This window comes from Balaenoptera borealis (genome assembly GCF_965194805.1).
Source record: "Balaenoptera borealis genome assembly, chromosome: 3".
In the NCBI taxonomy this organism is placed as follows: Eukaryota; Metazoa; Chordata; class Mammalia; order Artiodactyla; family Balaenopteridae; genus Balaenoptera; species Balaenoptera borealis.
Window position 1 is genome coordinate 33346234 of NC_138866.1, and position 13545 is coordinate 33359778.

Genomic DNA, 13545 nt, shown 5'->3' on the forward strand with positions numbered 1-13545 from the left:
AAGAGGGCAAAAGTAGAAACTGGGAATCTAGGCTATTACAAGTTGCTTAGATCACTAATGATGGTGACTTGACAGCATGGTAGAGGTGGAGGAGGTGAGAAGAGGATAGGTTCAGGGCTTATTTTGAAAGCAGAGTTGACAAACTTGCTGATAGATTCAATGTGAGTGAGGAAAATGCAATCAAGAATGACTCCAAGGTTCTTGGCCTGGGCGACTGGGTAAATGGTGTGCCATTAACTGTGATCATAAAGATTATCAAAGAAGCAGCTTTGGGGAGAAATCAAGAGCTCTGTTTTAAATATATCAAGTTTGAATGCCTGCTAGACATACAAGTGGCAATGTCAAGAGGCATTTTGGTATATGAGTGTAGAACCAAGGCATTCAGAGTTGGAATCATCATCAGTGTATGTATAGCTGATATTTAAAGCCATGGGACAGGTACAAGCAAAGATAGAAATGTAAAGAAGTTGCTCATAGATTGGAAGAATTAACATTGTTAAAATGTCTAAACTACCTACAGCAATCTACAAACTCAACAAAATCCCTATCAAAATTCCAATGGCATTTTTCACAGAAACAGAACAAATAATCCTAAAATCTGTGTGGAACCACAAAAGACCTCGAATAGCCAAAGCAATCTTGAGAAAGAAGAACAAAGCTGGAGGCATCATACTCCCTGATTTCAAACTATATTACAAAGCTATAGTAATCAAAACAGTATAGTATTGGCATAAAAAGACACATGGAACAGAATAGACAGACCAGAAATAAACCCATGCATATATGGTTAATTAATTTATGACAAAGGAGCCAAGAATATACAGTGGGGTAAGGGCAGTCTCTTAAATAAATGGTGTTGGGAAAACTGGACAGCCACCTGCAAAAGAATGAAACTGGACCCCTATCTTACACCGAATACAAAAAAATTAACTGAAAAAGGATTAAAGACTTGAATATAATACCTGAAACTGCAAAATATATGCATAAGCTCCCTGACACCAGTCTTGACAATGATTTTTGGATTTGACACCAGAAACAAAGGCAACAAAAGCAAAAATAAACAAGTGGAACTACAGCAAACTAAAAAGCTTCTGCAGAGCAAAGGAAACTGTCAACAAAATGAAAAGGCAGACTACTGAATGGGAGAAAATATTTGCAAGTCATATATCTGATAAGGGGTTAATATTTAAAATATATAAAAAACTCATACCACTCAATAGCTGAAACAAACAAACAAACAGACAATCTGATTAAAAAATGAGCAGAGGATCTGAACAGACATCTTTCCAAAGAAGATATACAGATGGCCAGCAGGTACACGAATAGGTGCTCAACATCATTAATCATCAGGGAAATGAAAATCAAAACCACAATGAGGTATCACCTCACACCTGCTAGAATGGCCATCATCAAAAAGACAAGATAACAAGTATTGCTGAGGATGTAGAGAAAAGGGAACTCTTGTGCACTGCTGGTGGGAATGTAAATTGGTGCAGCCACTATGGAAACAGTATGGAGGTTCCTCAAAAAAATTAAAACAGAACTAGCATATGATCCAGCAATTCCACTTCTAGGTATTTACCTGAAGAAAATGAAAACACCAACTCAAAAGGACACATGCATCCCCAAGTTCACTGCAGCATTATTTACAACAGCCAAGATATGGAAACGGTTGACCTAAGTGTCCATCAATGAATAGATAAAGAAAATGTGGTTGTATAATGTATATACAATGGAATATTATTCAGCCATTAAAAAAATGAAATTTCATTTGCAACAACTTGGATGCACCTCAAGTGAAATAAGTCAGACAGAGAGAGACAAATACTGTATGACCTCACTTATACGTGGAATCTGAAACAACAACAAAACAAAAACAGAAGGACCTCCCTTCCCCAGCTCATCAGAGAACAGACTGGTGGTTGCCAGAGCCAACTGGTGGGGGGTGAAATAGGTAAAGGGGGTCAAAAGGTACAAACTTCCAGTTATAAAATTAATAAGCCATGGGGCTGTAATGCACAGCATGGGAATTAGAGTTAAAAATACTGTATTATATATTTGAAAGTTGCTAAGAGAGTAGATCTTAAAAGTTCTAATCACAAGAAAAAAAAAATTTGTAACTACGTATGGTGACCAATGTTAACTAGACTTACTGTAGTGATCATTTTGCAGTATATACAAATATTAAATCATTACACTGTAGACCTGAAACTAATATGTTATATGTTAATTATACCTCAATTTTTTTAAAAGTTCTCATCAGAAGAAAAAAATTGTAAGTATGTGTGGTGATGAATGTTAACTAAACTTACTGTGGTAATCATTTTGAAATGTATACATGTATCAAATCATTATATAGTACACCCAAAACTAACACAATGTTATATATCAATAATATCTCAATTTAAAACAAGGAGGTTAAAAATATGCTCATGTTTTCAAATTAACTGTACTGGACAAATCGCAGATTTGGTGTGCTTTTTTTATTGAATATTTACGATGGAAAGGACATTATAGATCATCTAGACCAATGCCTTCATTTTTATAGATGTGGAAACTAAGGCCTAAAATCATTACACATACAGACAAGTTCTTTTCACTTGTTAGAAATGTTAGTTTCTTCCTAAGCTGTTGAGTTTGGGGAGATTACTACAGCATACCATTACCACCAAGACCCAACTAGCTCTCCAAACTAATTATAACTTAAAAAGGAAAAAGTATGCTCAACACAATCAATGATTGGTTCCAAAATGTCATCTTATGGTATACTGACACAATGGAGTACTATGCAGTTGGGAAAAAAGGAGGAAAATCTCTGTGAACGGATATGAAATGACTGAAGGATACATTAACTAAGAAAAAGTACAGAAGAGTATCTATAGAATGCTACATTTTTGTGTAAGAAAGAAGAAACAAGAAATATAAAAGTATCTGTTCAAATAAGAAATATATATACACACATATCTGCAAAAAAGAAACGAAAAAGGAAAAATGAAAAATTAAGACCCAAGACGTGAGCTTGAAAGAGAAGGAGGAGCCAGCAAAGGAGGCAGAGAAGAGCAGCAATTGGGAAGGAGGAGAAGGAGAAGAAGAAAGAAGAAGAAGGAGAAGAAGAAAGAAGAAGAAGGAGAAGAGGAAGAAGGAGGAGGAGGGGAGAGGGTGGGGAAGTTGGAGGAGAAGCAGCAGCAGCGTGACGTCCCAGAAACCAAGCCAAGTAAAGAAAACGAACGAATCAAGGATCAACTATGTCAGATGCTATTGAGAATGCGTGAAAGGTGAAAACTGAGAACTGGCTATTGGAGTCAACAAAGCAAAGGTCGTTAGTAACCTTGGCAAGACTGGTTTCAGTGGGAGGGTGGGAACAAGAGCCTAATCAGAGTGGGATGAGAAGAGAATTGATGGTGAAGGGAAGACAGTGAGTGAGGATTTAGATGCATCCTTTGAGTTGGAGGAAACAAAGGGTAGCCAGAGGGGAAATGTGAAATCTATGGTAGATTTTCAAGATGAGAGTTATTCCAGCTTTAATGCTGATAGGAAGTGGAGAGAGAGAAATTAAGGCGGAAAGAAAGGTGTGAGGTGTTCAAGGAGGTGAGAGTGAGTGGGATCCAGTGCACGAGTTGAGGGCTGGCCTTAGACAGGACGAAGGAGAATATGGGTGTAGATAGAGTTGACAGGGTTGTTAGTGGAAAGATGAGAAACAATCTCTTCTGATTGCTTCCATTTTCCAGTGAAATTAGAGAAAAGTTCCTCAGGGCAGAGTAGAGAGGAAGTATCAGAAGTTAGAGAAAGGAGAAGTTATGAAATGGTTATTTCAGAGAGGGGATAATAGAATTGCTGAGCAGGACTGAAGGCATTCAAGTAAAGATTATGAATATAAATTTAGACAGTATGTGTTTTTCTTCAGTGAAAGCACAGTGGACAAAGAGTTAGCTTTAATTAGTAAAGAGGTCTTCCTAAGGGTATGAGTATAATGAAAGGCAAGAAAGGAAAAGAAGTTGAGGGTATATACAAAGTTGTGACTATCACTATGGACCATGGACTCAGTTTGGGGATCTTCATGTGATCAAAGTGTTTTTGGAGTGGGGATAATAGAATAAATGAGCTATAAATACAGGAGGTGGTGGTCAGAGAAAAGGATACTTGAAGTCACGACTGTGGAAGAAGGGATGGTGTAACCGGTAATATCAGGTGTAAGGTAAGTCCATCAGAATGGGTTGCTGAAGTAGGATGGAAGAATACATCCTTGCGGGGAGGGAGTCACCCTGGGAAGGTAGAATGTTGGACAGATTATCTACATGGGTAATGAGGTCATCAAGAATGATTATAGGGACTTCCCTGGTAGCTTAGTGGTTAAGCATCTGCCTGCCAATGAAGGGGACACAGGTTCAAGCCCTGGTCAGGGAAGATCCCACATGCCACGGAGCAACTAAGCCCGTGTGCCACAACTACTGAGCCTGTGCTCTAGAGCCCGCGAGCCGTAACTACTGAGCCCACATGCCACAACTACTGAGCCCACATGCCACAACTACTGAAGCCCATGCGCCTAGAGACCGTGCTCCGCGACGAGAAGCCACCACAAGGAGAAGCCCATGCACCACAATGAAGAGTGGCTGCCACTTGCTGCAACTAGAGAAAGCCCGCTCAAAGCAACGAAGACCCAACGCAGCCAGAAAATAAATTTAAAATAAATAAATAAATGTAAAAATAAAAATAATAATAATTTAAAAAAAGAATGATTATAGGGAAATGGAGTTAGGAGCCTAGCAGAGACCAGGAAGTTGATCAATGACTATAGCTTAGAAATGGATATTTCATAGGTCTGATTTCCTCCAGCTTAGGTTCTGAATTTTTTTCCCTCTCTAATTAGAGCCTAACTCTTGCTTCCAAGTGAAACCCAGCGTCTCAATATGGGTCTAGATATCAGTAATTAAAAACAAATCCATAGTGCCTGAATAAGTAACAATAATCTGTTTTGTGTCCCTACACTAGACACTTTGATCTTGGCCTACCACAAGCAGGTCTCCTTCTAAGGGAGACCACCTATCAACAGTCCTTTCTGCAGTGTTGGTACAAGGTCCATCCCCTCCCCCCTCCCTCACATTCTCTGATATAAACAAATGAAATTCTCTGTAAGTTTTTGTGCAAATGTAGCCTCTAAATGGCATCCTTCCTCACCTTCCTCCAACCATGTTGCTGCTCCCATGGCCTCCTATGTAAAATTCTAGTTTCCACTGCCGAGGTGGTCATTTTTTAGACCAGGTTTACTCATTCCCAGTCAAAGCTGACTAGAGCAGAATTAAGCAACTGAGTCAAGGGCAAAAAATGAGGGGAGAATTTGACAGTGGGCGGTGGGTTGGGAAGAAGCTTCTCGGACTGCAGCTGAGACGCATCAGTAGATGAGGCTCCCTGAGCTCCTCTGCTGAAGTCTACCTTCCAGTACCAGACTCCATGAAGCGCCACACTGTCATGGCTCCTGTTCTTGAATTTCCAGGGGATTCTTCTTTCCTTGCAGCAAATCTTCTTTTCATTTGGGCTAGCTTCAGTGGATCTTTATTCCTCACAACCATACAAGTCTAATTCCAACAGTACCAGTATGAGAAGGAGGGAGAATAATGCTCTCTAGTAAACCGTCTCATGGGGATGGTCATGAACTGCCCTAAAAAAGCAGGCAACTTGTGGCACAGCCTTGAGTGAGAATATGGTGAGAAAGGTGCCTTCATTGTTTGACACCACACACACACACACACACACACACACACACACACACAAAGAGACAATCTGACATCACGGTCTACATTGTAAACTCTATCCTTGAGATGACATAGTTTTCTAAAATAAGTTATATTTTGAAGGAACCATAGAAATCATTATTTGTAATACATACACATATACTTACACACATATGCGGTTTTATTAGTCAGTGAACCTAAGGCTTTTAAGTTTTATTAACACAAGACACAAAGCCCATGGGAACTTCCCAGGGTCACAGTAATTTTATTACTGACTAAAGAGATATGTTTCTGGGATGAGAAAAAAACAAAGACTCAAAACCAACAACTGGTTTCAAATCCTACTACCCATGTCATCTCACACAATTCATGTTTCTGAATCTCAGATACCTCACCATTAAAAGGGGAGTAGTAATAACTTTCTCCCAGGGTTTTACAGATATTTAAATGAAATAAACTATACTAAACATTTAGCACCATGTCTGGCACATAGAAAGTATTAAAAAAAATCAGTTTCCATCGTTTAGTTTGAATATTCTCACCTTCCTCATAATAATAAATCTACCCATTAATCAAAAGCATGAACTATCTATTGTTTTTATTTTTAAAGCACCATTTTATTTTTATTTTTTTCAGACATTATATACCTCCAGATTCTAAGTAAGGACTCTTACTGCATATTAAGTGCTCAATGCATAAATCAGGAGATAATTTATTTTATTACTTTTTGATTTTCTGCTTTTCCAGGTGATAGAGAAGACATTTTTTAAAAAAAATACATATATATTGATATATAACATACATATATATATATATATATATATATATATATATATATATCTGAATCACTTTGTTGTATACCTGAAACTAACACAACATTGTAAATCAACCGTATGTCAATAAATAAATAAATAAATCTGCAAAAAAAAATACACAGGGACTTCCCTGTTGGCGCAGTGGTTAAGAATCGCCTGCCAATGCAGGGGACAAGGGTTCGAGCCCTGGTCTGGGAAGATCCCACTTGCCGCGGAGCAACTAAGCCTGTGTGCCACAACTATTGAGCCTGCACTCCAGAGCCCACAAGCCACAACTACTGAAGCCCGTGCACCTAGAGCCCGTGCTCCGTAACAAGAGAAGCCACCACAATGAGAAGCCCGCGCACCGCAACGAAGAGTAGCCCCCGCTCGCCGCAACTAGAGAAAGCCACGCACAGCAACAAAGAACCAAAGCAGCCAAAAGTAAACAAATAAAATAAATAAATTTTAAAAACAAACAAACATAAAAACTCTAATATATTCATATAATAAACTTTAGGATTTTATAATACTGTTAAATGTTAAAAAGATTACCAATCCCACTACCTTAACAAATCAACTGTTTTCATTTATCCACACTCCATCCTGATACATATATACACGTTTATAATTTTATATTCTGCTTTTATTGCTTACCATTATACAAAAGTTCTTACCAATGCAAAGTCTTCAAAATCATCATTTAATTTTAAATTGTTATCAATTAATATAAGCACAGTGTATTAAGGGAACTAGTCGTTCTTCCACTGTTAGACACTGAGGGTGTTTTTCCCTTCATAAATAACGCTGCAATTAATTTGATTAGTACACCGGTCATTTTGTAATTTTTTTTTTCAATTTCAGATTTTATTCCTTTTCCCTAGAACCTGTATCCCCAGCAATAAAATGTTAAAATAAGAACTTTGTTCTTAGAAATACTGATTACTTATGATCTCTTTAGTATTCTTTATATGAATAAAACCAGATTTAAATGGATGACTTTAGTATTTCTCTGACTCAATTTGATCACTTCCTGTGCCCAAAGTTTAACTTTTTGTACCAACTGTCAGATCTGTAGAAGTTTAGCAGCAAGAGAGACTGGTGATGGATTAAGACTGTAGGAAAGGCTCGTGAAGGAGATGGGCCTTGACCCAGGCCTTAGAAACATAGTAGGAACTAACCTCAGAGAAGAGGGACTCTACAGATAAGGAAAGCAGCTTGAGAGAAAATACCAAAGTATAATGATGAAGCAGTGTGACTCACAGAGCTATTTCCCTGAGAGCCGCAGAGGTATCTCTAGCGAACAGCTGCAACAAGCCTGAATAAGAGGAGAAGGATCTGAAAGCCAGACGTAAAAACTGAGACTTCCCAAACTGAAATTAATTCAGGGTCCTAGTCATCAAATCAGATGAAACATTTAAATGGACTTTTCAGTAAGTCTTTTCTGGGGGTGACTTCAGATACCCAAATCGACCTGGCAGGATGAAGAGAAGCTTCTTACTCCTTTCCACAGAGGACGCTTAGCAGACATCAGATGGTGAGGGACATGACAGAAATGGCCAGCGAAATGGCAACCAACACTGGCCAGGACAAGTAACAATGATGCTATAACTCCAGTTACACGAACTATAACTCCAGTGACCAGTCCTCCAATTCAATGCCCAAATAGGGTAAATCTGTATCCATTCGTCAAATTCAGTGTGTCACCTGACCAAATCTAGTCAGAGGTAAGGTGTAGCACATATTTCTTTGGTTGACCACAGTATAATATCCTGGATCCAGATGAACTTTCTTTGCACAGTATTTATTATTCTAATAAACCAAATGGAATGTTTAGAGATGACTGGAGCAATCTGATTGGCAAACTTACAGGGCATTAATTCTTCCAATGTGACCTGGTGCATAAAAAGTGAAACTATAGCACTCATGTAAACAATCCATCTGCCTTATTTCCCTCCCCCAGGCACCTCAAATTTTCAGCTTATGTTAGCTGTAAGACGAGCTAATGTTTTTAGTGTAGAAAAATGGCATTATCCCAAACAGAACTTACTTTAAGAAAAAGAGGAAAAATTCTATAGCCATACAGATTGTATCGGTAGGTACCCATGACCAATGACTAAGATGAATCACTATTACATTTCAGCATATAGGTGAGACCATTGCATGAGCATCTCAGAAACTAAATACTAACTTATTCCAGGCATCAAAAGTTCCACTTTAAGTGGAAAACTATGTTTTAACTTTTGCCCCTTAAATATGTACACTTTTGAACTGATCCCAAAGAAATGACTGCAAATCAATAATACAGTCTAATTGTCTCATTCTTTCAAAATGGGTCCCTCCCTTCGGGAACTTTGAAAATTAAAAGTGAATGATTGTCTTATGAGGCACACAACTTATCAAAGGAGTTGGATAAGTCAAATATGAAAGCAGGACTTAGACTTATGGGGCCAGAACCAAGAGACAGAGGCTCTTTCCAGGGGTCAAACAAACCAGGTAGGTGCCCTTTAAGGTCGATTCTTAATTATCTCCAGGTAATTACCTCACACTTATTTTTGGCAAGTCTTGCTTTCAACCTCTTGCTGATGTTTTTAACTCTTTCTATCAACTCCTTTTCCCTACTGTCTTTGAATTCATTCTTAGACCTAAAAGAGGAAACATTTTTTGAAACAAGCTGAAACACAAACTCCTTAAGATATTAATATTTTTAGAGAGGAGAGAGAGAAAAAGGAAAAAAAAGAAAGGGAGGAGGAGCCAAATGAAGGAGGAAGAGAAAGAGAAATGAAAAAGAAAGAGAATAGGGAAGAAATGAGAGGTACTAAGTGAAAAGGAGGGAGGGGGAAGGGGGAAGGAGAGGGAAGAGAAGAAATAGTTCTATTTAGGATGATAAAGAGAATATTTCCAGAAGTGGAAGAATCAAGACAATAGAGAGGGATATGCTGGACTGTTTTCCAGCTCCTCCCAAACCACCTCTTTATCACTCAGTACCTAAGGAGTATTTATAAAGCTCAATGGTATGCCTTGCATTTAAACAGACGAGGGCTCTTCACAATGTTTATGCCATGATCCCTTTGGTGGTTTGATGAAACCTAAGGACCCCTTCTCAGAAAAATGTTTCCAAGTGCATAAAATAAAATACATAGGATCATAAAGGAAACCAATCTTATGGAAATCCAGTTTTCAAAATAATTTTTGAATATATAAAATATTAATAAATGTGCTTCTTAATCCATTAAATAGCAAAATCTAGTGGTGGGTCTAATATAATTACTATAACGTCAAAGTAGTATTAAGTGTAAAGAATATTTCAAGATATTTGGAGCAACTGAAATGTAATATTAATATCTGTAGTTTAAAATCACAGGTTCTGCTAATACTACTGTGGTTTGTTGTTTACATTCAAAATTGAAGAAACGCCCAATTTCATTAAAAGGTTGGTGAAAATGGAGATGTAATTTTTTTTCTTACCCAAGTTCATAGATATCCAGAACTCAGGGAGAAGATGGGTCCACTGACCCTAGGATAAGAATCTCTTATCCTATTCTTATATACAGGGTAAAAACAACTGGAAGAGTTAGTCTCTTTTATTTTACGAAACTTTTAATCTAGCAGCGACATACGATTCCACAAAATTATACAGACCAGAGCTGCTGAGGAAACCAACAACTCTGAAGAAATATAACTGAAGAAACAGCATGAAGTAGCACTAATTATAAAGGCTTCCTGGAAAAGGCAAATCCTTCACAAATTCTTAAAGAAGTGCTAACACACTGGGGACATTAACTAATTGAAAAAATTAAATATGAGCCCCAGCTCACACTACACATCAAGGTAAGATCTGGACAAACTAGAATCAAATATAATTAAAACTATTCAAAACACTAGGAGAAAATATGGGTGTTCTGTTTTTTGTTTTCAGTGATTGTTGAGACACAGCAAGATTTAGCAGAGTATTTGAGGCTAAATAAATATACCCTTTGAAACATATGGTGATACAGTGAAGTAGGGAAGAGTGTGGGCTCCCAGGCCACATGGGCTGGGTTTATGCCACTTCCATCTGTATGACTTTCTGGGCCTTAATTTCCTCATCAGTGAAACAGAGATAGCATTACCTACCTCACTGGTTCGTTATAAAGAGTAAATATATACAAATTTATACATATGAAACTCTTGACATGATAGCTAAGTGCTGAAAAACATGTCTATTATTTTTATTACAGCTTCTTTTAAGGTCCTTTTAAGCCTAAAAGAAACTATAAAGGAAAATACTGATATATTTGATTACACAAAAATGTAAGACTTTTATATATCAATGGATCCATAAACAAAATTAAAAGGTAAATGAAAAACTAAGGAAAATAACTGAAATAAACACAAGAGACAAAAGATTAATGACCTTACTACAAAAAGAGTCCTTACAAATCAATACAAAAACACACATTAACATCCCAATAGAAAAATGGATAAAAGACCTAAACAGACAACTCAAAAAGACAAAATACATCATGTAGAGAATTTGTTCAAAAGAGGATTTAATAAGAGAAAATACCGAAGGTAAACTGTTAAGTAGAAAAAAATTGGACCAAAACTACACATAGCATCCTATCAACTTTATAAATACTCACACAAATGCGTTGAAAAGAGCATGAAATAAATAAACCAGAATGTTAAAGGCATCTCTAGATAGAGGATTATGAGTAAGTGATTTTTATTTTCTTCTTTTTATTTTTCTGCCTTTGTGAATGAAGAGTTTGACCACATTTACAATGAGAAACATTCCTTTTTAATAGAAAAAGAACAGAACACTGCAGCATTCATTGGAATAGTGAAAAATTAGGAGCCATCTAAATGCCGATCAATAACAAATGGGTTAAAAACATACATAATATGTATGCATATAGTCCACTGACTTCATAAGCAGCTGTTATAAAAGAATGAAGTACATTTTTCTGCAGTTTTTACATAAAAGGAAACAAGTTACAAAACAGTTAAGTGTAACCCCATTAAAAATACTGTGTATATTTCTCCATTATTTGCCAAAAGATGTGTGTGTGTGTGTGTGTGTGTGTGTGTGTGTGTGTGTACGTGTGTGAGAGAGAGAGATGAAAGGAGGAGTGGTGAAGGAGAAGCAGGAGAAAAGATTTGGGTCTGAGGGGGTGTACTGAATTTCCAGAAGCTAAGATAGGACCATATTTAAATGTAAATTCAAAAATACATATCCAAGCTAGATTCACATCATTTTATATGGCTCCTATTTCTCCATAATATAATTTCTCAAGCCCTACATTTGAGTCCATACACAGACAATTTCCCAGGAAAACCAGGACCTAATCATTCTCTGAAGCTCAAAGTGTCCACAGCTAAAATACAATAAGCAATGCTTTTTTTTACACTGTATTTTGCTGTTTTCAAGTTTTAGCTGCTTGGCTATAGGTATACTCAATTCCTTCAGGCTGTAGAAAGAAAAATTTGAGCTCTTTCTCTTTTGTAGAAGCTGCAAAAGACCCCTTAGAAATGAGTCTCCAAAAGGAAGGCTATTGGCTATGAAAGACACTCCTTTTAAATTCTCAATAAAAACCAGTTCCTTCCTGAACCTTCCAGGTTATGAAGGCTTCCCCAAATGGCAGACAGGTCCATCTTTATGTGCATGAATCCGAGGTAACATGGCTGAGTGAGAACTGTATTGGGTTACAACAGACACTTCCTATAACATTAGAAAATGGAGAATTTGTACATACAATGTATTAGCATTTCATCTTTAAACAACACTATTCTTTCTCACTGTCAAAAACAGTATTTCAGGGCTTCCCTGGTAGCACAGTGGTTAAGAATCTGCCTGCCAGTGCAGGGGACACGGGTTCGAGCCCTGGTCCGGGAAGATCCCACATGCCGTGGAGCAACAAAGCCCGTGCGCCACAACTACTGAGCCTGCGCGCTATAGCCCGCGAGCCACAAGTACTGAGCCCGCATGCCACAACTACTGAAGCCCGCATGCCTAGAACCCGTGCTCCACAACAAGAGAAGCCACCGCAATGAGACGCCCACGAAGCCCATGCACCACAACGAAGAGTAGCCCCCGCTCGCCGCAACTAGAGAAAGCACGCGCACAGCAACGAAGACCCAATGCAGCCAAAAATAAATAAATAAAATAAATACATTTAAAAACCAAACAAAACAGTATCTCACACTTTTATAAGGGCTGAGCTGCAAAAGTACAGAACTAAAGTCTGAAAAGAATTCAGTAGGGCAATAAGCAAAGTGGTTGGGCGCGGCAGACAAGGAGGCAACTGAGGTTATCTTGTGTACGTGGAGGAACAGATGTGACACTTACAGGACACTACAGAGAATAGAGCCCATCACAGGAAAGTCTCTTCTTAAAACTATTGCCTTTATTTTGTTTTCCTAAACATTAGAGCCAAATGACAACGCTTCCACATTCCTCCAAAAGCTTCAACAGGTTTTAAGCTATTTACTAGCATTTAAAAGAGAAAAAGCCGGGGCCCTCTCCCCTTCTGTAGCTACACTTCCCTTTAAAAAAACAACACATGCTTGGCTCTTTCACCTTATGCTTTTAAGAAGGAATTTTAATGGGATGGAGCTTCTCGAGGTGCACAAACTTAGGAGGGAGGAGCACAATTGTAAATTACACCTTGCAAAGATTCTGAGCCCACTGGCCACTGTCAGTGATGTTAAGTCCATAAACAAAATCTGTCTTTAAGAAAGAAAAAAATGTCCTCCTTGAAAGGTGCAACAGAGAGAAGATGAATCACTTCTTTTATTCAGGGTCTGTCATACAAGAACCAAGGACTTGTCAATGACTCCAAACAGCAGGGCCGTGACAACTAGTCAAAGGCAAACTTGTTTTGTCCCACATCTCTCTCTTCTCTGGAAGCATTTTTCTCCCAATTAATGTAAGTTATGAGGCTGCACTGGAGAGCTCAATAAACTGACACTCAAGAACATTAGCTAGCTTTTTTATGCTGAAAACCAAGGGAAACTGATATCTCTGGCTTGTGTCCATG

At 37.9% G+C, this 13545-nt stretch overlaps 1 protein-coding gene across 10 annotated transcripts in view; it reads right to left on the bottom strand.

The window, feature by feature from the left end:
• The window catches only part of RAD51B (RAD51 paralog B), a 734492-nt gene that overhangs the window by 310282 nt on the left and 410665 nt on the right, over window positions 1–13545 (bottom strand). The gene's annotated exons all lie outside the window — the stretch shown is intronic.